General features: G+C 41.7%; 1 protein-coding gene across 2 annotated transcripts in view; it reads right to left on the bottom strand.

The window, feature by feature from the left end:
• The window catches only part of LOC113436045 (serine/threonine-protein kinase TNNI3K), a 256652-nt gene that overhangs the window by 170250 nt on the left and 64477 nt on the right, over positions 1 to 21925 (bottom strand). The gene's annotated exons all lie outside the window — the stretch shown is intronic.

The raw sequence follows: 21925 nt of genomic DNA, 5'->3' as shown, positions 1-21925 counted from the left end.
GCTTTTTAGTCAAGAGAAAAGTTTTCACACATTTCTTAAAACACACAGAGATCTTTATCTTCCATTCTTCCATTTGAAAAGGCCAATATTCAGTCAATATTCGGTCTTTAAACTAGGCATAATTTGCTTGTTAAAAATGATCAAAACCAAGGAGTAAATAGAGGGTACTGGAATATTTGCTGAAAAGTAACATATCTCCGATACTGAGAGATGAACTATATTTTATAACCACCAACTGTCAATGGAATGTATAAAACACTAGTTTTATATAGGTCCATTAATTTCACATCAAGTTAAATGTTCAGAATGTTCACTGGACTGTACATAAAATAGACTATAATATGGGCTTCGGGAACTTTCAGTCCTGTACGTCAAGGCAACCAGTTTGATCTTGTACATCTTTTTGAAACACACTATAAATAAAATTCCCTATTTATGACCAAACTTGGCATAGTAAGATACTCAACTGCAGTTAAGTAAGTTTAGTTGAAATAAATTCAGGTTCATAGCGATAGCAAATTGCTTTCAATATTCAGAAAATCCTCCTGGTCTGGAAATCCTCTAACATTCACCCAAGGAGGTCTCTTCCTGGGCCCTTCACAAGCAATCTTTGCAGCTTGGAAATACACTGGCAATCTGGAGAGGAAAGTTCTACTCAGCCTTCTCCCGTAGCAAGAATATAATAAAATAAAATTCAGAAGCAGAACAAAGTGAAGCATGTGGGTTGCCTCTCTTTGTTTCACTTTTGGGGGAAGTTGCTTCACCAAGGAGGAGACTGTGTTTACTCTCAGAGGAGACTATGTTGTTTCCCCAAGCAGCTTTCAGAAGTTCCTTTGTCTGAGCCTTTGTTGATGCAAAACATCCCTTCAAACCTTTGTATAGTCCCAACAGCTGATTATGCAGGCTGATCATACCGAGGTTGGAAGCTATTTTATATCCTTCCCAGGAGATGCTTCTGCTATGACAAGTGACATCAATGAACAAGTATCATCCATCAGAACTGCACATTCATCTTCATAAGGGTGCCTTCTCATGTACTTGGGCTAGATCTACTTGAGCTGAAACTTGTTACTTTTAGGTTTTCAACTCATGTGGAATCTTTCTTATATACACAAACACTTTCTGCTGCAAACAGTCTTACTGTGCTTGCAATCAACTCTTCAGTACCATCACTGTTCTGTATAGAAATCTACATACTCGAAATCCGGCAACCCGGATTGGCTAAAACGCACTGCCACCGGATTGGCTGAGTGCGCGGCACTGATTGGTCGCTCGGGATCGCCCGCGATTGGCTGAGCCGATCGCGGGCGATTCAAAACGACCCGATTGGCCGCAGCACTCAGCAGAAGGTCTTTTAAGCCGCGCTTCTTCCCACTTCCCTGTCTTGTGTTTTACCCGAATAAAGAGCTGAACCAAGTCACTGCCTCGCGTCCTTTGTGCGTATGAGATATACGACACTGGCGGCAGGGTGGGATCCTAGCAAATCCCACACCGCACGTGGCCCACGGAACCGCAACCGGCAACATGGCCACCGGCAGCGTGCCACCCGCTCCTTTCAACGCCGCTACTGAAGAATGGGAATCTTACATCGACCGATTCCTCATGTTCTTGGAGAGCAACAATCTCAAGGACGCGAACGGACAGAGAAAACGGGCCGTTTTCTCACGCACTGCGGCCCCGCGGTTTTCAAAATGGCAAAAGCCCTTGCCAAGCCGCTCGATGTGAAGGTCATGGACTGGGACGACCTCGAACCCCTGCTGAGGAGCCACTACGCACCCGCTGTGCCCACCCTCATTCGTCGGCACGAATTCTACCGCCGCGACCAGAAGCAAGGTGAGAGCGTCAGCAAGTATGTGGCAGAGCTCAGGGACCTCGGAGGGCTATGCGGGTTTACCGATCTAGACGAAGCCCTGAGGGACCGCGTCGTCCTCGGCCTCCGGGATTCCGTCCTGCAAAGCCGGATCATGGCAAAGGCGACATCTCCCTCGCGGATGCCCTCGCAGACGCCACGGCAGCAGAGCGACCCGGAGATCCGCAGCCCAACTGAAGCAACCCAGCACCGCAGAATGGACCACCGCAGCCGCGACGCGACAACTACCGAACAGCCACCTCCACGCACCACGGCGACCTCGAGTCCTCCTCAGGCTCGGAAGACGACGAGGAAGATGTCCATCGCATGCAGACGGGCGCGACCGGGCGCGACCCACGGAACCGAAGATCAAAGTTCCAGTGTGCCGGCTGCGGGGTGAGCATCCAAGGTCAGAATGCCGTTTTTAGACGCGATCTGCCGCCATTGCGACAAACGGGGACACATCGCAAAGGTCTGCCGCCTCAAGAGGAACCACAGCCCCGCCACCGAGACACAACCCCCGAAGACGCGACACCACCAGGCGCAACAACACTCCACCAAGAAACCGCGATCGGGACAACGAGAGCCGCTGGAGCCGGGAAGCGAGGAACCGCCGTTTACACGGAAGCCGCCAGCGTGAGGAAACCCACCAAACGGTCATCGTCGGCCATTCCTCCAACTGGGACAGCCGGAAGGTCCACGTGGAGGTCGAGATCGAGACCGCCCTGCAAAATGGAAGTCGACTCCGGGTCGTACCTGTCCATGGTCGCATGGCGGAAATTAAGCGACTAGTACCTTCCATGAAGCGGCACGAGCTGGAGAGCCAAACACTCGTCCTCAAAGATTACCAGGGGAATCGCATCCCGTGGTGGGGACCGGGCACTTCAAGGTCACTTTTAAAGGGCGCACCGAAATACTTCCGCTAACAGTCGTCGAACGAGACCGCCCCAGCCTATTGGGACTACAATGGTTTGCGCCGCTGGGACTAGAAGTGACCGGCACCAACCACATCGCCGAAGCAGACTGGGAGGAACAGCTCGTGCGCGACTTCCAGGAGGTCTTCGACGGGAACCTAGGCAAGTACCGGGGCCCCCAATATCGTTCAGCCTAGACCCCACCATTGCACCCATCCGCCTCAAACCCAGGCGAGTACCTTTCGCCCTCCGACCCAAAATCGATGAGCAATTAAACAAGCTCATCGAACAGGGAGTCCTCGAGGCCACAGATCATGCCCAATGGGAGACCCCCATAGTCACCCCGATAAAGCCATTAAAGAAGCCCCGAAGCCCCGAAACAAAACGGAATTACAAGCGTTCCTGGGGTTAATAAATTTCTACAATGTTTTCCTGCCCCAAAAGGCGACCGGGCGGAGCCATTGCATAGGCTGCTCGACAAGGCAGCCACCTGGACGTGGGGAGACGAGAAGAGGACGCCTTCAACAGAACCAAGGACCTTCTCACATCAGACGCTGTCCTCATCCAGTACAGCGAGACACTCCCCATCACGGTAACGTGCGACGCATCCCCTTCGGAGTAGGAGCCATCCTCAGCCACACCCTCGCAGACGGAAAAGAAGCGCCCATCGCTTTTTCTGAGGACCCTCTCAAAACCCGAAAGAAACTACAGCCAATTGGATAAGGAGGCTTTAGCCATCGTCGCGCCGTAAAGAAATTCCACGAATACCTTTACGGCAGGACCTTCACCATAATCACGGACCATAAACCACTGCTGGGAATACTGGCAGGAGACCGGGCCACACCAATCATCCTCTCCCCAAGGATGACAAGGTGGTCCGAATTCCTTGCCGCCTACAATTACCGGCTAATCCACCGCCCCGGCAAAACAATTCAGCACGCAGACGCCCTCAGCCGCACACCACTGCCAACCCTGGACGACGACCCAGCACCAACCACGTCTACCCTGAGCATCAAGACCTTACCCAACCTACTCCTGACCGCGTCAGACATTGCCCTAGCAACCAATAAAGACAGACGTCTGGCGCAGGTCCTGAGATGGGTGGGGAAAGGCTGGCCAGAAAAAGAGGAAGACAGCGAGTTCAAAGCTTACCGGGCCGACAAACAGAACTGTCAACACAAAAGGTTGTTTATTGTTGGGGGACAGGGTCGTAATCCCGGAAAAATTACAAAAAAAGTCCTAAGCATGCTACACGAAGGGCACCCCGGCATCGTTAGGACAAAAGCCCTGGCCAGAAGCCACGTCTGGTGGCCAGGGATGGACAAAGAGATCGAAGCCTGGGTAGCCTCCTGCAAGCAGTGCCAGGAATCAAGACCAAACCCCCCGCCGCCCGAGCCGAGAGTGGGAAACCCCAGGGGTCCATGGTCCCGAATCCACGTAGATTTCGGGGGACCAACCAAAGGACACACCTTCCTGATAACCGTGAGACGCTACTCAAACTGGCTGGAGGTAAGCAACATGAAGACGACCACCACAGACTCCGTCATCAGAGAACTCAGCAAACTCTTCGCAACCCACGGCCTCCCAGATGTCATCGTATCGGACAACGGCCCCAGTTCACCGCACTACCGTTCGAGAAATTCCTAGCAGAACGAGGAATCCGACACGCATTAACAGCGCCGGCACACCCGGTGGCGAACGGTAGGGCGGAGAAAATGGTCCAATTCACAAAAAGACCATCCAAAAGATCGAAACCGGCGACATACAGGACAAGATAAATCGAATGCTCCTAATTCAACACATAACCCGAGTACCACAACAAACAAGAGCCCAGCGGAGCTATTAATGGGAAGAAAACTGCGATCCCGCTCCGACCGCCTGCACCCCACATACAACCCGGAAAGACCCCTGATTCTACCAGCAAACACAGAACATTCTCACCGGGAGACAAGGTTTACGCCAAAAACCTCACCGGAGACCCCCTCTGGGTACCGGCAACGATCACCCAAGCAACAGGGCCACTCTCGTACCGCCTCCAAACAGCTGACGGACGAGCGTGGAAGCGCCACATCGACCAACTGAGATCAAGAACCACCGCGGGAAACACAACCGACACGCAGATACCAGGTACAGAAGGGAACCGGCAGGACACCAACCAAGAGGGAGGGAAGACCCCAAAGAACAAACCCACCCGAAAAGGAACCAGCAGTACTCACCACCTGAAGAACCGGAGAACGACCCACTCGAAGCCTCGCCTGGAAGGAGCAGCCGAACCAGCTCAACCGACCCGGAAGCCCGAGCGGGAGCAGCCAAGCCAGCTCAACCAGCCCGGAAAAGCCGGCGGGAGCAGCGGAGCCAGCAGCTCGACCGACCGGGAAGACCAGGAGGGAGCCGCGGCGAGAGGCCTGACTCACCCTTCCAGGCGGTTCCATCAACGAGGCGGAGAGCGACAGGAGTCCCACCCGAACCGGCCAACAACCAGATGACAACTGACCAACGCAAGTCAAGTAGGAAAATACGGAGCCCGCCTACTTACGGGACTACGTCACGTGGACCAAACCAAGAGGGGAGGGTGTTCTGTATAGAAATCTACATACTCGAAATCCGGCAACCCGGATTGGCTAAAACGCACTGCCACGGATTGGCTGAGTGCGCGGCACTGATTGGTCGCTCGGGATCGCCCGCGATTGGCTGAGCGATCGCGGCGATTCAAAACGACCCGATTGGCCGCAGCACTCAGCAGAAGGTCTTTAAGCCGCGCTTCTTCCCCACTTCCCTGTCTTGTGTTTTACCCGAATAAAGAGCTGAACCAAGTCACTGCCTCGCGTCCTTTGTGCGTATGAGATATACGACAATCACCACAAGGACTTGGAGATCATGTATCAAGACTTGCCTTTCCAACAAATTCAGTTTGTTTCAGATTGCAATTTTATGCATATACTTTTTTATAATGTTATTCTAAGTTGTGTAGTTCAGCTGAGAAATTACAGTACTTCAGAAGCTGATTTTATCTCAGTCGTGAAGTGGTGAAAAGAGCCACCTTCTAGACACAGTCTTAAATGAATCATTGGAGGAGGCAGTGGGTTTAGGATGAGCTTCGCTGTACTACTTGATTTGTGCATTTCAAAATATCAGGGTATTCTGTGCCAAGGGATTAAGCAATTTGCTTGTATTTAATAGGATTTGTATGCCTTTTCCCATTACAGGATAATATTGTAAGTTTCATCTACAAATGAAGAAATCTTCTTGGAGGCTCTGGTTGATATATCCATAAATATGGTAATAATTTAAATGGATGAGGCAGAAGAGCATAGGTATTTGCAAATCTTTCTTAATGAAACAACTTGAAGTGGACTTCCTGAGTCCCAAATTCCTTTCAACAATTACTGAACAAACATAGCAATACAGTCAAATCTTAATATATAGGCAAAACAAGGGTAAGCATGCAATTGAGAATATAATAAAGGTATTTGGAATGCAATTAAGGTATCAGGATTCAAAGTTCAGAGGTTTTTTTCTATAAAACAGAAAAAGAGCTTCTATTGGCTGGATGAATTAAGCAGAATATATTTGTTAAGTAATGAATATAGCCATTTTTCAGTGTTAACTTGCCTCTGTTTTGGAATAAAAGGCTAATGTTTGTACACAACAAGAACATATATTCATAATGAATATCTGAACAACAAGAATATATATTCATAATGAATATTTTCAGAATATCTGATATATAAAAGTTTACATAATAATTAAAAATCCTTCTAATATTGCTTTTGTCCCAGAAATCTAGTGACTAGATAAGTGATTTTACCACAGTGTTGAAATGCTACTGAATCTGACCGGTTTAGCCAAACCAGTAGTAAAAGAAAAGCTCTGATGATCAGAACTGAGAGGAGAAAAAAGAGAAAAGCGCAGGATTGGCTCTCCCACCTGACCCTGCACTTTTCTGTTCTTTATCCTCTCAGCTGATTGGTGCAGCAGAGCGTCAGCTGATGTTCAGAAAGCTGCGCGTGAGCATTAGATACATGTGCGTATGATCAAGGAACCGGTAGGGAAACTGGTAGAATTCCACCACTGCTTTACCAATATGATAAACAAAATATAAATCAATATTCTGCAGGAATAAATAGCATTCCTGTAATTCTTATTTATTTATTTATTTATTTGATTTATATTGCCGCCTATTCGCCCATGGTGACTTAAGGCGGCCTACAAAATGTCAAATCATATTTAAAACAAAAAATAAAAATAAAAACAATAAGAATTAACAAAAAGAATCAAATAAATTAGTAAAGTACAATAGAACAAAATTTTGGAAAACAAAAAACAAAACAAAAACCAACTCCCCACTCCCACCCCGATGACGGCGGGTCACACTAGCCATTTGATGGGTTCTATCCCTCTCTGGGTTCCCCAGGCCCGCTGGCAAAACCAGGTCTTCAGTGCCTTGCAGAATAGTATTAATGAGGGGGGCATTTTAATCTCTGGGGGAATGATGTTGCAGAGAGATGGAGCCACCACAGAGAAGGCCCTTCTTCTAGGTCCCACCAGGTGTAATTCCCTCAGGGGTGGGACCCACAGCATTCCCTGCCTCCTTTCTCTAATGGGTCGGGTAGATGTGACTGGCAAGAGATGTTTCCTCAGATAACCCAGACCCAAGCCATGAAGGGCTTTGTCAACCAGCACCTTGAATTGCACCCAGAAGCAAATTGGCAGCCAATGCAGCTCCTGCAGGAGAGGCGATACATGTGCACACCAGGGTCTGCATAAAACCATGTGGGCGCTGCATTTTGCACTAACTGGAGCTTCCAGATGCTCTTCAAGGGCAGCCCCATGTAGAGCACGTTGCAATAATCAAGATGGGAAGTGACCAGGGCATGAGTGACAGTGAGTAGGGACCGCTGATCCAGGAAAGTGCATAACTGGTGCACAACCCGCAGTTGCGCAAAGGCCCTCCTGGCCACGACTGCCACCTACTCTTCAAACAGGAGTTGTGAGTGCAGGAGAACCCCCAGAAACCGCACAGGGTCTGTTTGGGGTAGTGCCACCCCATCCAAGACTAAAGGTGGTAATTCTCCCTGAATTAACGAACCCCAGACCCAGAGCCGCTCAGTCTTGAATGGGTTTAGTTTCAACCCGTTGCTCCCCATCCAGCCCCTAACAGCCTCTAGGCATTGCAAAATGCTATCTCTTTTCTAACCTATCTTACATTGAAGGGCTAACAAAGACTGTGGCATGGCCAAAACCTATTATTTTTATTTTTATTTAGAAAATCATCTAAATATATGAAAGCATACTCTAGCCAAGGTTATTAACAGTCCTAAAACTATTGATATATTTATTTAGACTGGTACTTAAACGTAAAGACTGTGACTTGGCAAAGCCTCTTTTTTTCCCCTTTTTTCATTTTTCCTTTGAGTTGGTGTTGATTCCTGATGATGGCCTAGACATGTTCCTGAAGTTCTCTAAGCAAGATTTCAGAAATGGTTTTGCCATTGCTGGCTTCCTAAGGCTCAGGTAAAGTGACTGGCTCAATATCATTTAGCTGGAATTGTGTCTGAGTTAGCACTAATTTACAATCTCCTGGTTTCAGGCCTGGGATCTTAACCAGTAGACCAAACTGGCTCCCCAAACCCTATTATTTATTTGGGGGGAGGGAATTAAATAAATATCAACTTGATCTATCAAAGTTAGAAATTTAAAATTAACTTTCACTTGCCTCGCTGAAATTAGCATGACTTTAAATTGTTCCTTTTTTGCTAGATCATATTCAGAAGTCCTGTCTCCAGCATATTAACACTCTCATTTCTATTTATTTATTTAGATTACTCCTTAAGCACGATTTAAGTAAAGTTAAAGCAAAGTAATGGCTCTGAAAAGAAAAGGTCATACATAATAGGACTATCACATTAATTAGAAACTAGTCAGAAACTAGCTATATTTCAGTTTCTCTTCACCTGACCAATTTATTTAATTAGCAATATAACCTTTGCCCCTTTCTCATTCCTGCTTTGTTAAATGACTCCACAGAAAATGATATCAAAAGTCTTTGAGCCAAATTAAGTCCAGTTCCATAGTCCAGAGATCATCAGTTAATATTTATTTAAGGGTTAGGGAGTCTTGTCCACAAATGGTAATACATAAGATAAACTATATTTTTTCTTTCTTGGACAAGGGTAACAGAAAGATTTCTAATGCAATATGATCAATTATTATTGCCCTTTTGGAAGCAAAATTAAAAGGAGAAAGATAACAATTAAGGCCCATTCGTTCTAAAATGTCTATACAGGAGTGGGATTCAGTTTTTTAAACAACGGGTTCTGTGGGCATGGTTTAGTTGGTGGGTGTGGCTTGGTGGCCATGTGATTGGGTAGGCGTGGCCAACTTGACATCACTCATGTCAAGGGCCACTTCTCCTCACCTGGCCTCTCATGACAGTGGGGATGCTGCAATGGTCTTAAGCGTGAAAAATGGTCATAAGTCACTTTTTTCAGTGCCATTGTAACTTTGCACGGTCACTAAATGAACTGTTGTAAGTCACCTGTACAAAAATACAAGAAGCTTCTTTGCTTGCAAAAAGCCACCCTAAATACCAATCATTAGATTATAAATACTTGCAAGCTGGAGTTACAAATTAGGCAGGGTGCTAGAGCACCTTGAGGAATGAAAATAGTTAAAATGCAGTGAGAACTATCAAGCAGCCAACTCTTGCTCATAAAGTGAAACCCTTTAGCAGAGAGGTCATTTAAGCTCTCCAGAAAAAGCACACTCAGGAAAAGCAATCCTTTGATCCATTTGCACCACTTAAAAATACCAGCTGGTATCACTCACCTCACAAGATATCCTAAGGCAGTGGTCCCCAACCACCGGGCCCGGACTGGTACTGGTCCGTGGATCATTTTGTACTGGGCTGCCTATTTTGCTTGGGCACCACCATCTTGTTTCGACGGCACTTGAGAAAGTGCTTCCAGGTGAGCTTGTCGGTCATCGGTTGGAAAGTGGCATTTGGGTGCTGAAGGAATCCTCGGGCCTTAGTGTCATCGAAGGGGGGGGCAGCTTCGAACGAAGAGCCATCCTGATGGCGGTGGAGTCTCGTGTTACTCAGGAGGAGATTAAGAAAGAGCCCGAAAAGCCCATCGACTGCGAGAAGGTACAAAGGAGGAGTTGAAGGTGGCGGGGAGAAGCGGGGGACGGCTGGCTGGCTGGCTGGTCGCTCGGCTCGCCTTGCCTTGGTCATGCATGCTGATGCCGGTACTGGTCCATGGATCAGTCCATGGATTGTACTGGTCCATGGTACAAAAAAGATTGGGGACCACTGTCCTAAGGAAATCATCTAGATTTAAGGAAAGGTCACATACCCCCAGAAAGGCAGTAAAGAAAATCAGTGCCAAGCTTGCATCCTGCCTCTTGGAAGTATACCCCAAAAGGACAGTTCCAGATAGTACTAAAGCAGTGAAGGAAGACCCCCTCCCCACATAGAAAAAGAAACCATGAGGCAGGAAAAAAATCAAACACAATACAAATAATTAAATCACAACAGTAGCTGTTGCTTGTTGAAGCTGAATAGGGAAAATTATTCCATTAATAAACACAGGATTAAACCTTTACCAAAAACCAAACTTAGGTCCAAAACTTAGAAAGGATATGTAAACTCACGTTTGAAAGTCAATCTTTCTTGCTAGCCAAGAAGCCTTGCTGAATGTCACTCATCTTGGTTCCCTGTCATTAAAAGCTTCTTTCTGACTCCTCTGCTTCATTATTAATTATTTCTTCAAAGTGCTGATTGCCCAGAGAAGAATTTCCTCACACCAGCAGTGTAAAAACCTTAAAACAACCCTTCCCCTTTAAGAAAGCCAAGCCTCAGATGCTCGGAGACAGGAAATTTAGGTGTACTGGCAAGAATGTAATAAGGGTGGGAAAAAAACAAAAGGAGATTGCTTCTAGCTACCAGTTCTCCAAACTGCTTACAAAGTTAACAAGGGGTTCTATAGAACCGGAAAGAACCGGTAGAATCCCATCCCTGCTTCTATATGTCTCTCTGTTGCAACTTTGAAAAATATGACTTTTTTTCTTTAATATTATCATCATTTTCTTTTAATTAAGCCATCCAAACCAAATATGATGAATTTTTAATACTGCCCCAATTGTTTCCAATTTAATATACCCTAATACAATCAGTCATGTCCTCAAGGTACAATTTATTCACAGCTGGCAATTTTTTTTCCAACTCTAAGCTGCTTTGTAACTGGCTAGCTAGCAGATACAAGATATTTCAAAAGATCATACTTTTGGAATTCTAATAAACTATTGTATATATTTTTCTTAAGTATACCAAGTCCCAGATATAGTGTTATAAATACACATGGTTACAAGTGCTGTTAATAAATACAATTAGATAATGGGTATATTCAGTATTAAAATATGTAACATTTTAAATATTCCAAAATATAATGTTTTCCCAAATTAAGCTGGCATCTGAATGAGTTTGCTAATATAATTAATTCTCAGAATGTCTAATTACAATTTGCTTAATGGAGAAAATATCACTATATATCTAATGTATTTTCAGCTCTCTTGATTTCCATAACATTTCTGTCATATACATCAACAGTTTATTACGTATAATAGACTTTTTAATTTTGCTTGTTAGCGAATTGCTGAACTATGGGTTCATTCACAATGGTAATTTGTGTATAATGCTATCTCTGTATCTTTTTTTCATGCTGGTGTTCCAGTTATACCAGCCAGGGCATTCAATTTAACTCCATTTCAGTTGGGCATCTGATGTTAAACAATGCTCTAATTTTCTAAACTAAAAGGAACATCAGAATCCAATTGAAAGTATTTGGAAAATTGCAAAAAGGGAAGATAAAAATTATATTATGTTGTGGTGTGTTTATAGACTGCCAAGGCAGCCAGACAATTTGGATAATGACCTCCTGGATCTGATTATAATATTTTTCAGGAAAGAGGCATGTTCATAATGAGATATTTCAACTTTGCAGACATCCATTGGAAGAGTAACTTGACTAAGTCTGAGAGGTTCCAAATATTTTTCAGTGATCTTCCTGTCTTTTTCATATTCCAGAAAACCGAAGAAGACAGAAAGAGATTGACAATCCTAGATCTGATCTCTGACAATAGATAACTACTGGGAAATTTTGAGAGGAAGGCTATATCATCTTAGGATCCATGGTATTGGAGAAAAAATAATTAGAGCATGGGTACTTCTCTCTCTCTCTCTCTCTCTCTCTCTCTCACACACACACACACACACACACACTCACTCACTCACTCACTCACTCACAGACTTTTAGGGGAAATAATTTCAACAAGCTTATAGAATTCCTAAGCAGTATATTATGGGAAAAATTCATCAGGCTAGAACAATGTTTCTCAATCTTCTCAATTTTAAGAAATGTGGATTTCAACCCCCAGAATTCCTTAGCTAGCCTTGAGAAAGTAGAGTTTGCCTGGACATCAGGAACATTTTTCTAAGACCTGCATTAAATGATGGAACAGACTGCCTCTAGAGGTGGATCGGAGGGTGTTTAAAAGAAGCATGATTGCCTTCTGTCAGAGATATTGTAGAAATGATTTCCTGTACTGGGTTGGAGTGAACCAGATACAGGTGAAACTCGAAAAATTAGAATATTGTGCAAAAGTTCATTTATGTCAGTAATGCAACTTGAAAGGTGAAACTAATATATGAGATAGACTCATTATATGCAAAGCAAGTTAATTCAAGCCACGATTTGTCATAATTGTGATGATTATGGCTTATAGCTCATAAAAACCCCAAATCCACAATCTCAGAAAATTAGAATATTACATGCAATCAATAAAACAAGGATTGTACATAGAACAACATTGGACCTCTGAAAAGTATAAGCATGCATATGTACTCAGCCCCTTTTGCAGCAATTACTGCCTCAATGCAACATGGCATGGAAGCTATCAGCCTGTGGCACTGCTGAGGTGTTATGGAAGAGCAGGATGCTTCAATAGAGGCCTTCAGCTCTTCTGTATTGGTCGGTCTCATGTCTCTCATCTTTTTCAGTAATGCCGCATAGATTCTCTATGGGATTCAGGTCAGGCGAGTTTGCTGGCCAAACAGTAATCCCATGGTCATTGAACCAGGTTTTGGTGCTTTTGGCAGTGTGGGCAGGTGCCAAGTCCTGCTGGAAAATGAAGTCAGCATCCCCATAAAGCTCATCTGTGGAAGGAAGTATGAAGTGCTCCAAAATCTCCTGGTAGATGGCTGCATTGACCCTGGACTTAATGAAGCACAGTGGACCAACACCAGCAGATGACATGGCTCCCCAAATCAACACAGACTGTGGAAACTTCACACTGGACTTCAAACATCTTGCAGTATGTGCCTCTCCATTCTTCCTCCAGACTCTGGGTCCTTGGTTTCCAAATGAGATGCAAAAGTTGCTCTCATCAGAAAAGAGGACTTTGGACCACTGAGCAACAGACCAGTTCTGATTTTTTAAGCTCAGGTAAGACACTTATGATGTTGTTTGTTGTTCAGGAGCGGCTTGACAAAAGGAATACGACATTTGAAGCCCATGTGCAGGATCCATCTGTGTGTGGTAGCTCTTGATGCACTGACTCCAGCCTTAGTCCACTCCTTATGAAAGTCCCCAACACTTTTGAATGGCCTTTTCCTGACAATCCTCTCCAGGCTGCTTGTGCACCTTTTTCTTCCACACTTTTCCCTTCCACATAACTTTCTATTAATGTGCTTTGATACAGCACTTTGGGAACACCCAACTTCTTTTGCAATTACCTTTTGAGGCTTTCCCCCCTTGTGGACGGTGTCAATGATGGTTTTCTGCACAACTGTCTGGTCAGCAGTCTTTCCCATGATTGTGATTCCTACTGAACCAGACTGAGAGACCATTTAAAGGCTCAGGAACTCTTTGCAGGTATTATGATTTTATTAGCTGATTAGAGTGGAACACTTTGAGCCTAGAATATTGACCCTTTTCACAATATTCTAATTTTCTGAGATTGTGGATTTGGAGTTTTCATGAGCTGTAAGCCACAATCATCACAATTATAACAAATCATGGCTTGAACTACCTTGCTTTACATGTAATGGGTGTATCTCATATATTAGGTTCACCTTTTAAGTTGCATTACTGAAATAAATGAACTTTTGCACGATATTTTAATTTTTCAAGTTTTACCTGTACTTTCCAAGGTCTCCTTCAATACTTACATTCTAAGATTCTGTGAAAAAAGGCAAAGAAACAAGCAAAACTCTCCTCCCAAACCATCAGTTTTGTCACTTTTTCACTTGGTTGCGAATGTCCTTATGGTAATGTTAATATAACTGGTTTATGAAACACTGTGTTATCATCAGAACAGTGAAAAAAATGTTCAAGCTAGTCTCTTTTTCTTTCCATGTCAGCTAATTTTGCTTGAAATTTGGACCCCAAGCTCTTAAAGGTTGCTCTTTGTCAACTTTGCAGCTTTCTTTAACAAAAGGATGAAAGTCAGGAATCTTTCTGTTTCTCTTTTTTTACCATTACCATAACTATAGTGAGTGGCTATTAAACTTGCTCAGTCTCTGTTAGGTTGTTCTTACTATATGTTGTTGCTGTGTTTCCTCTTTCTTTGAGAGCTGTACTTTTTGCTTGATCATACTAATACTTTCCTTTTCTTTGCCAGGCCTGATTCTATAGCAATTGCTACCCTAGCTTGCTATTAGAATAATTTGTAATCACTCAATTACATCCATAAAAAGTAAAACTTAAGAAAAGTGACTGTAGGGGTTTTTTTTTTGAAGGGGAGAATAGAAAACCAGAAAGTGTTCACATTTTATAACATATGATGTCTTCTAGATACCTTATATATCCTATATATCAGTTAATGTAAATTTGTACAAGGACTAAAGAGTCTCTCAGCTGGGATATATGCTATGGAAAATCCCACAGCTCACATTGGAGGTGTCCATCCCAAGACCTTCAGTACACATGAAGGTTCTCCAAAGCTTTAGGACAGGGAATCTTATTACAAAATTGGCCAATTTGGATGCAAGTAATAAGCAGACCTATTTCATACATCAGCAAAACCAGACATGTTATGCTATGGATTTTTAGCAATCGGCTTTAAATAGGTTCCCTATTAGCGAATGAAGAGTGGCATCTATTTTATTTCCTTGAATTAAAAGAAAGCTTGTGCAAAGAGATTATTTTCAGTGCAACTACAAAAAGAATTATGTTGTGTAATTTTGTGCAGGCTTTTAAGTTCTGTTGTCTAATAGAAATAAGTGTCTTCATTGATTTTTGTTTTCAGAAACATAGGTGATATGGCATGAGGTAATCTGCCAGTCTCAGCTCCAAATTGAGACTGATATATTGCCCTTCCTTTCTCTAGATCCTTCTATTTCTTCATAAGCTTTTAGATTTCATCTTAGTCAAGCTGCAAATAAATGATTCTATTCAGGACAATGTTAAAAACAAAAGGCTATCTTATGCTGTCAGATTGGTTCTTTGTGCAAATTGACCATTCTGGGTCAGATTCTTAGAGCTGGGTTTTGTTTTTTTTTACTATAAGTTGTAACTCACTGTGATTGAGCCAGTTTTGCTTAGTCTTTAAGGTGCTTACCTAAAAACCAGGAGACTGTGAGTTCTAATCCTACATTAGTAATGAAAGCCAGCTGTGTAACTGTCACGGCCCTGTCAGAACCTGAGTTTCAAGGAGGAGGAGAGAAAGATGAAGCCAGGGCAGACAAAGAAGAAGTGACTGGGGGATCAGGATGAGGCAGAGATGGAGAGAAGGCACAGGTTGACCCAGTGAGGAGACGGAAAGAGTAGGTAACGGAGCAGAGGAGCGATGGACTTCCGGGGACTAATAATTGCTTCTCCCTCCTGATTCTTGAGTGCAGAGGGAAGAGAGGAGGCGGAATCAGTGCAGGTGAACCAACTGCTCAGGGGGAAAGCACCCCGCCCCTCATCACAAGGCTCACCTGGGCAATAAGATTTAAAGAGACGTATGGGGAGGGACACTTGTCGGGAACAAGCGTTTCCTTTTCCAGACAACTTGCAGTTGTCAACATCTTGCCACCTTGTGCTTAGCTTTGCTTTGCCTGGGTTTGCTTTGCCTTGATTTGCCTGTTCTGGCCTTGGGCAAGTACTCAGCAACACACCTCTGCTTTGGGTTGTGCCCCAGAAACCCCTCAGTGCGACAAGGACTCCCTTGAACCAAGCTTCCTGAATTGTGTTTGCTCTCCGAACTGGCTGCTTCTCTAGACTCACAGCTGCCAGGAACTAGTGGAGGTGTATGTGTGGGTTTGGACTGTTGCTCTTAGACTTACAATGAACTGTGGGAACTTTGGCAGGGGCGGGGGGAGTTGGAACAATAAAAGGGAGTTAAACTTTCTCTCCGGCTGTGTTGCTTTCATGACCAGTCCCAGGTCATCACACTAACTTTGGGCCAGTCACTGTCTCTCAGCCAAACCCATCTTGCAGGGTTGTTGCTGAGGGGAAAATAGGAGGAGGGAGAGTATTATATCTGTTTGCTGCCTTGAGTTACTTATAAAGTAATAAAGGGATGACTGAAATCTAATAAATAATAACAATTGTTATCCTGTACTGAGAATAATTTCCCTAATCCACTTAGTTCTCAGCAAAAGTGAATTTCAAACCAGAGACATTATAGCTTCTTATTCTACATAATCATCAAGATTAGAATTTTCATAGCAGTTGGTTGAACAGAAGGTAAATGTTGATAACTCTCTCTCTCTCTCTCTCTGTGTGTGTGTGTGTGTGTGTGTGTTTTAAATTGCAGGATCTATACCTAAGATTATACTTCTTCTGTGGACAACTGAAAGAAAGGAGGGCCAGAAGGGCAAAATTGTAAAATGATTTTTTCCTTTCTATACCATGTTAAGAACATACTGCAATTTAATTGCTTTTATGAAAAAGCCTAGAAGCAAAAAGATATATTAGATTTCAACTTGTTATATTTTTAATGAAACACGAAGTTTAATTGGGTCACTTTCCCCCTGCAAGTCCTCATTTTGCAATTAAAAATTAAAGCTGAAATTTGTATATTGTCAAATCTTTTTGGAATCTGAAAATTACTAATAAATTTGCCTTGTTATCCCATATTAAAAATTATTAGCAAAACTCATATACATTCACTAATTATAGTTTAAGAAAAGTGATATTATGGAAATGGGCTATAGCTTTTGGAGTAGATTTGTTGGCAAGATGCAAATATCAATCTGAATTTAAAGTGATATAAATCTGTAAATTAAAGCCACTAGTTGGCATTTTATTTAATACAATTGGTTGCTCATCTTGTGAATTCCTTCAGGAGTTATCTAACTTCCAGAGGAGGCTAGTTAGACCTTATGTGTGTGAAGATGATGGGCAATGTTCTAATATACATGGTTGAATACATCAAATTGATTTCTACAATGTTTAAAATTAATGTTATTAAAAAGTATTACAAGTAACATAAAAAGTAAAGCAAACTAGTAAAGAATAAAACCAGTAAATAGATAGAAAAAAATGAGCAAAAATAAAGAATAAAAAAATCAGTTTCCAATTTCCTTTGCCACAAATATAAATACAAATACAAAATTATCTCTTGTTCTGATTACAAAAATGCTCACTCTTTTGCATTATCCATTTTTGTAAACTTCAAAACCACAAATCATAAGTGCATTTTTTCATTTCAGGCAAAAAAGCCTATAAGGAGTTTTCAGTTAGCCATAAATATAGATATTAGGTTTTTTTCTAAGAAAGAAGTCAGTGTTGCTGTTAGTGATTGGGGACAAACCCCCAAACAGAATGTGCAGCAGCAGTCAAGCCAGGCAGCCAAATGAGAGAGGAAGGGCCCTAGAGTTTACACACACTGATGACAAACACTGTTTTTTGTAGTTTAAATAGTTGTTTAATCCAATTAGAGTTTAAACATTGTCAATCAGTCCATATGTCATTCACAAATATATCCATTCAGTAACTTAGTCCATTCACTAGTCAGTTCTATATCCTTATCTGCTTGTAAAGATATCTTCTCCTCTGATACCTTTCCTTTTGAAGACAACGCTGAGTATTCACAGGATATCAGCACATCAATGAAATAGTCCTTTCGTTAGAGTATTCAAACAGTTGTAGCAAACAGTAGCAAACAAACAGTAGCAAGCAGACAAAAAACAAGCAGAGAGAGAGTTACGTTTCTCTTACTGCCTTTTATTGCCGTTTGTAACCGCACCCTTAATTAGTTAATTACAAGCAGTTTGGTGCTTAAAGCTACAAGTTACAAACACCCAAACCTTGGTTTTATATATTTATTCACCCAAACTTAGTTGGTGTATCAATGTTATACCCAACAGTTGCTATCATCTTTTTGTAATTAAAAAGATCATTTTTTAAAAAGTGATTATATATTTATATTCTAATTCTTTGCTCCCATCTAGAGTTATCCATATTTTTGCAATCCCAATCCAGTAACCCTCATTTCAGTCTTCTTTCAGATATGAATCATTCTAACAAAAGTAATTAGGTCCTCATATCCCTTACATATCTATAGAGGTTAATCTAAATATAATTTCCATATATTAAATACATTGTGATAGACCTTATAATAAGGGCATTTGTAAAGTTTCAAAGAAACTGTTTAGGGTTCTTTAACAGTTCTCCAGAGGTTTACTTTTTATGAATAATTTGTACACTTTTATCTTTAAAAAAAACCACAGAAAATGAACTGGCTATTTCTGCAAGTATGGGACACTTTCATTGAGAAATATCTTCAAGGCCATCACCATGATAGGAAGAAATTTCCAATCCAATCCTTTATTACACTAATTGACCATCATCTCTGCACCCCCTATTAAAATCATAAGATACAAATAGAGACTGGGACAAAAAGAGAGAAATAAAAATATTTTTATTTGCATAAAAATGCAAATAAATAGGCTAAAAATAAAGTGAGTACATACAGTACATTACCAAAAAAATAATAGCTGTAGTGAGCTGCTATTAAAATATACTTACTGAAATGCCAAAACATTAAAAATATTAGAATGGTATTTAAAATACTGCACTATAAACTGATAATCTCTTAATACATTTTATGGCATAGTTACTGGGGTTTCTTAGTAAAACTTCAAGAACAAAAAATATTCTACACCTTGCACTCTTTAGTACAACAGAATTACAGGCCACACAATACAAACAAGGTAGGAATTAAATTATGCTCAACTGTCAGTCATCAGCTGATGTAAAAACTAATCTCAATGTTGTGTCCCTTGGACTCTACATGTAGTCATGCCAAATTTTGCCACAGTTTATGTGACATAATTCTTTTTGTTTGAAAGAAGTAATAAAGTGTAAAATTTCTCTGAATGCTGTGGAAATTGCAGCAAAAGAGGTGTGATGTATTTGATGCCACACTCTCTGTAGAGGTACAGGATGATAAAACATGCACAATATTTTCTATCAGCCCTAATTCACAAGGTCAGATATTCTCTTGTGTAGAATATTCCTATGTGACCCCATAATACATGTCCATAGGAAGATATCAAATGAAGCTTTTCCTCTACTGCATTTTGGAAGCAGGAACAAAAAAAAACCCATCAGATTTTCCTCTGGAAAGGATAACTCTTTTTCTAATTTTGTCTGCACGGCTGCTTCTTGTTAGTGTTAGGTAACCTCAATTTAGTGCTCCTACAACTTTCTCATAAGCTATGCAAAGTAAATATTGAGAGAGAAAGACCAAGGGAAGGCAATTTAAAGGTATCGTTGGAAGAAATGTCCATCTGGGTTCAGTTCCAAGAGGGAAGAAAAACACTGGAAACATGAATACTGCTTGGAAGGATGGTTTAATGTTGGACAGGACCACATAGTTTGAGGTTCTGGGCAAAATTGAACACATAGGAGAGGGAGGGAGGGAGGGAGAGAGAGAGAGAGAGAGAAATATTTTAATATCCTCTCTTGGACTTTAAACTTGCTTCCTGTTCCTGTGGCAAGAAATGTATCCTGATTATTTGTCAGACTCCCATGGGTCCATGCAGGGGTAACTTTGTAGGTTGTCTTGAGTCCCAGGCTTGGCTGAATCTTGCTGGATGATGTAATCTTCCCAGGTGCCACGTAGTGAGATGGATAGAGGGTTAATCCTATCAAGTCCTGATGGCCATATCTTAATATCATCAACCTGGAGCTGGAGGGGAGGCAGGGAGCTGCAGGAACATGTTTCTCCTTTTCTCATCCAAGGAAATACCATATTCTGCCTTTTTAATATTTACTAAAATATTTCATTCTTCTAGGAGAAGGGTGGGTGCTAACTTTCTTCAGTATGGTCTGTTTTTAGCTGAATTGAACATTATTGCAAAATATATATGGAAGTAAGACTTTTGGAATTTTGTTTTTCTTTTTGGCAATAATTGGTGGCTGCTATACATAACCCCCAGTAACAGACCAATCCCTTGAATACAGGAAAAAAAAATTCAAACTGGCTACTAACATCCTCTGAATTATCAGTCTTGCAAAATCAGTTGAACAGTCTTGCAAAATCAATTTGAACTTTCACGCATTCTAAGAAATAGTTAGGACTTTGAGATACACAAAATATATACTAATTGAAAGTCCAGGATTGTAACTCAGACCTATTACCAAAGATCATTACTGTGGCCTTTTAGATAATTTTTCTTGCTCCTTTTTTGTATATTTTTATTAGGCAATTTATTAAAAAAAGGAAATACAGGGGGAAAAGGGATAAAAAAGAATAAAATACAAATGATTAAACAAGAAATTTACCAATGTCACAGAGATAATAATTATCCACTATGTCTTTCATTCACATACACAGTATTAGGAATATAAGTCACCTAACAGGTATTTGGGTTAGAAATATATAAACCAGGATAAACATTTTAAAACTGTATCTTTAAGAAAATGCAAAACTATAATTAGGTGTGGTTTCTCAGATGGCCATAAGATGGAGCCAGAAATCTGGTTTGTATTAGTCTGAGTCTCAGAAGAGAGTGTGAGTGTATCTCTGTTTCCTTCTGTTGGAAAGTATTGCCATTCCTTCATTTTCCTAATTGACTGCTATTTCTGGATTTGATGTAAGTTTGTTACTGAACTGTTTTTGACACTGGAATTTGTTATTGGATTATCCCTGGATTGAAAAACAGAATGATTTACCTACGAATGACTTTGGACTGCCTATTTTGAACTTTGCTTAAACCTTTCTGGAAGTAAAAACCTACAGTGTATCTGTGTACTGTGTGTGTATTATTCAAACACTACTCTCTATACGTCTCCCTGTATGTGCTCATTCTTCTAAAGGGGAATTACCTCAACACACAGTCATTGTGAATGAATGACTATATTATTTCTAAAAGCTTGAACATTGTTATTAAGCTCTAAGTATGTTGTGAAATTATTTTTTCTTCCTTTAAGATTCCCTTTGTTTCACTCAGCTTTTTCTTTCTTTAATAAATCTACGAGTGCTCTATTGTATTGTGTTTTTCCAGTCACTTGAGAGATACTCCAGATCATATGTACGTAGAAAAATGAAAGGGATACCAGTGGACTTACTAAAAGGGGAGAAAAAAGCAACAACAGAAGCTCAGGTAATTCAGACAAAGCAAAAAAGCAAATGTGCAAGCAAGCAAGATTCTTTTAAGTTTGAATTGGAGAAACATTGAATGTCAGACAACCATGCTGTGGTTTTTAAGTGTTTTAAACATTTGTATTGTTTATAGGTTTGCTTTATTATTTGCTTTTGTTTTGGTACTATTTATGTTTCTGTGGGAAACCCCCCCCCCACTCCTAGAAGAATGAAATATTTTGAGGAATATTAAAAAAGGGCAGAATATCATATTTCCCTAAATGAGAAATGGAGAAACATGCTTTTTTAAGAGGCAGGAAGCAGCCCCAATCTCCCTGCCCACAAGCAGAAACTGAGGAGGCACCTTTTAGAAATGTAGATTTGGTAATCTATTCAAGACAGGATATTTTGAAACTCCCTGCAACAATGTCTGAACAAAGGCAGAATGGTAGGATTAGCCCATCGCTCAAGATCCAAACCAGGACAAAGCCATTAAACCACAATAGCAATTGCCTAACACCATTTCAGAACACAAGCCCCTTCATTGCATCACCCCAGAGCAGTCCAAACTTCAAACAAACTAGCT

Source organism: Pseudonaja textilis, chromosome 3 (genome assembly GCF_049901715.1).
Source record: "Pseudonaja textilis isolate UNSWEBS1 chromosome 3, rPseTex1.2, whole genome shotgun sequence".
In the NCBI taxonomy this organism is placed as follows: Eukaryota; Metazoa; Chordata; class Lepidosauria; order Squamata; family Elapidae; genus Pseudonaja; species Pseudonaja textilis.
Note: the sequence above shows the minus strand (reverse complement) of the source record. Positions and strands in the feature narration are given on the sequence as shown.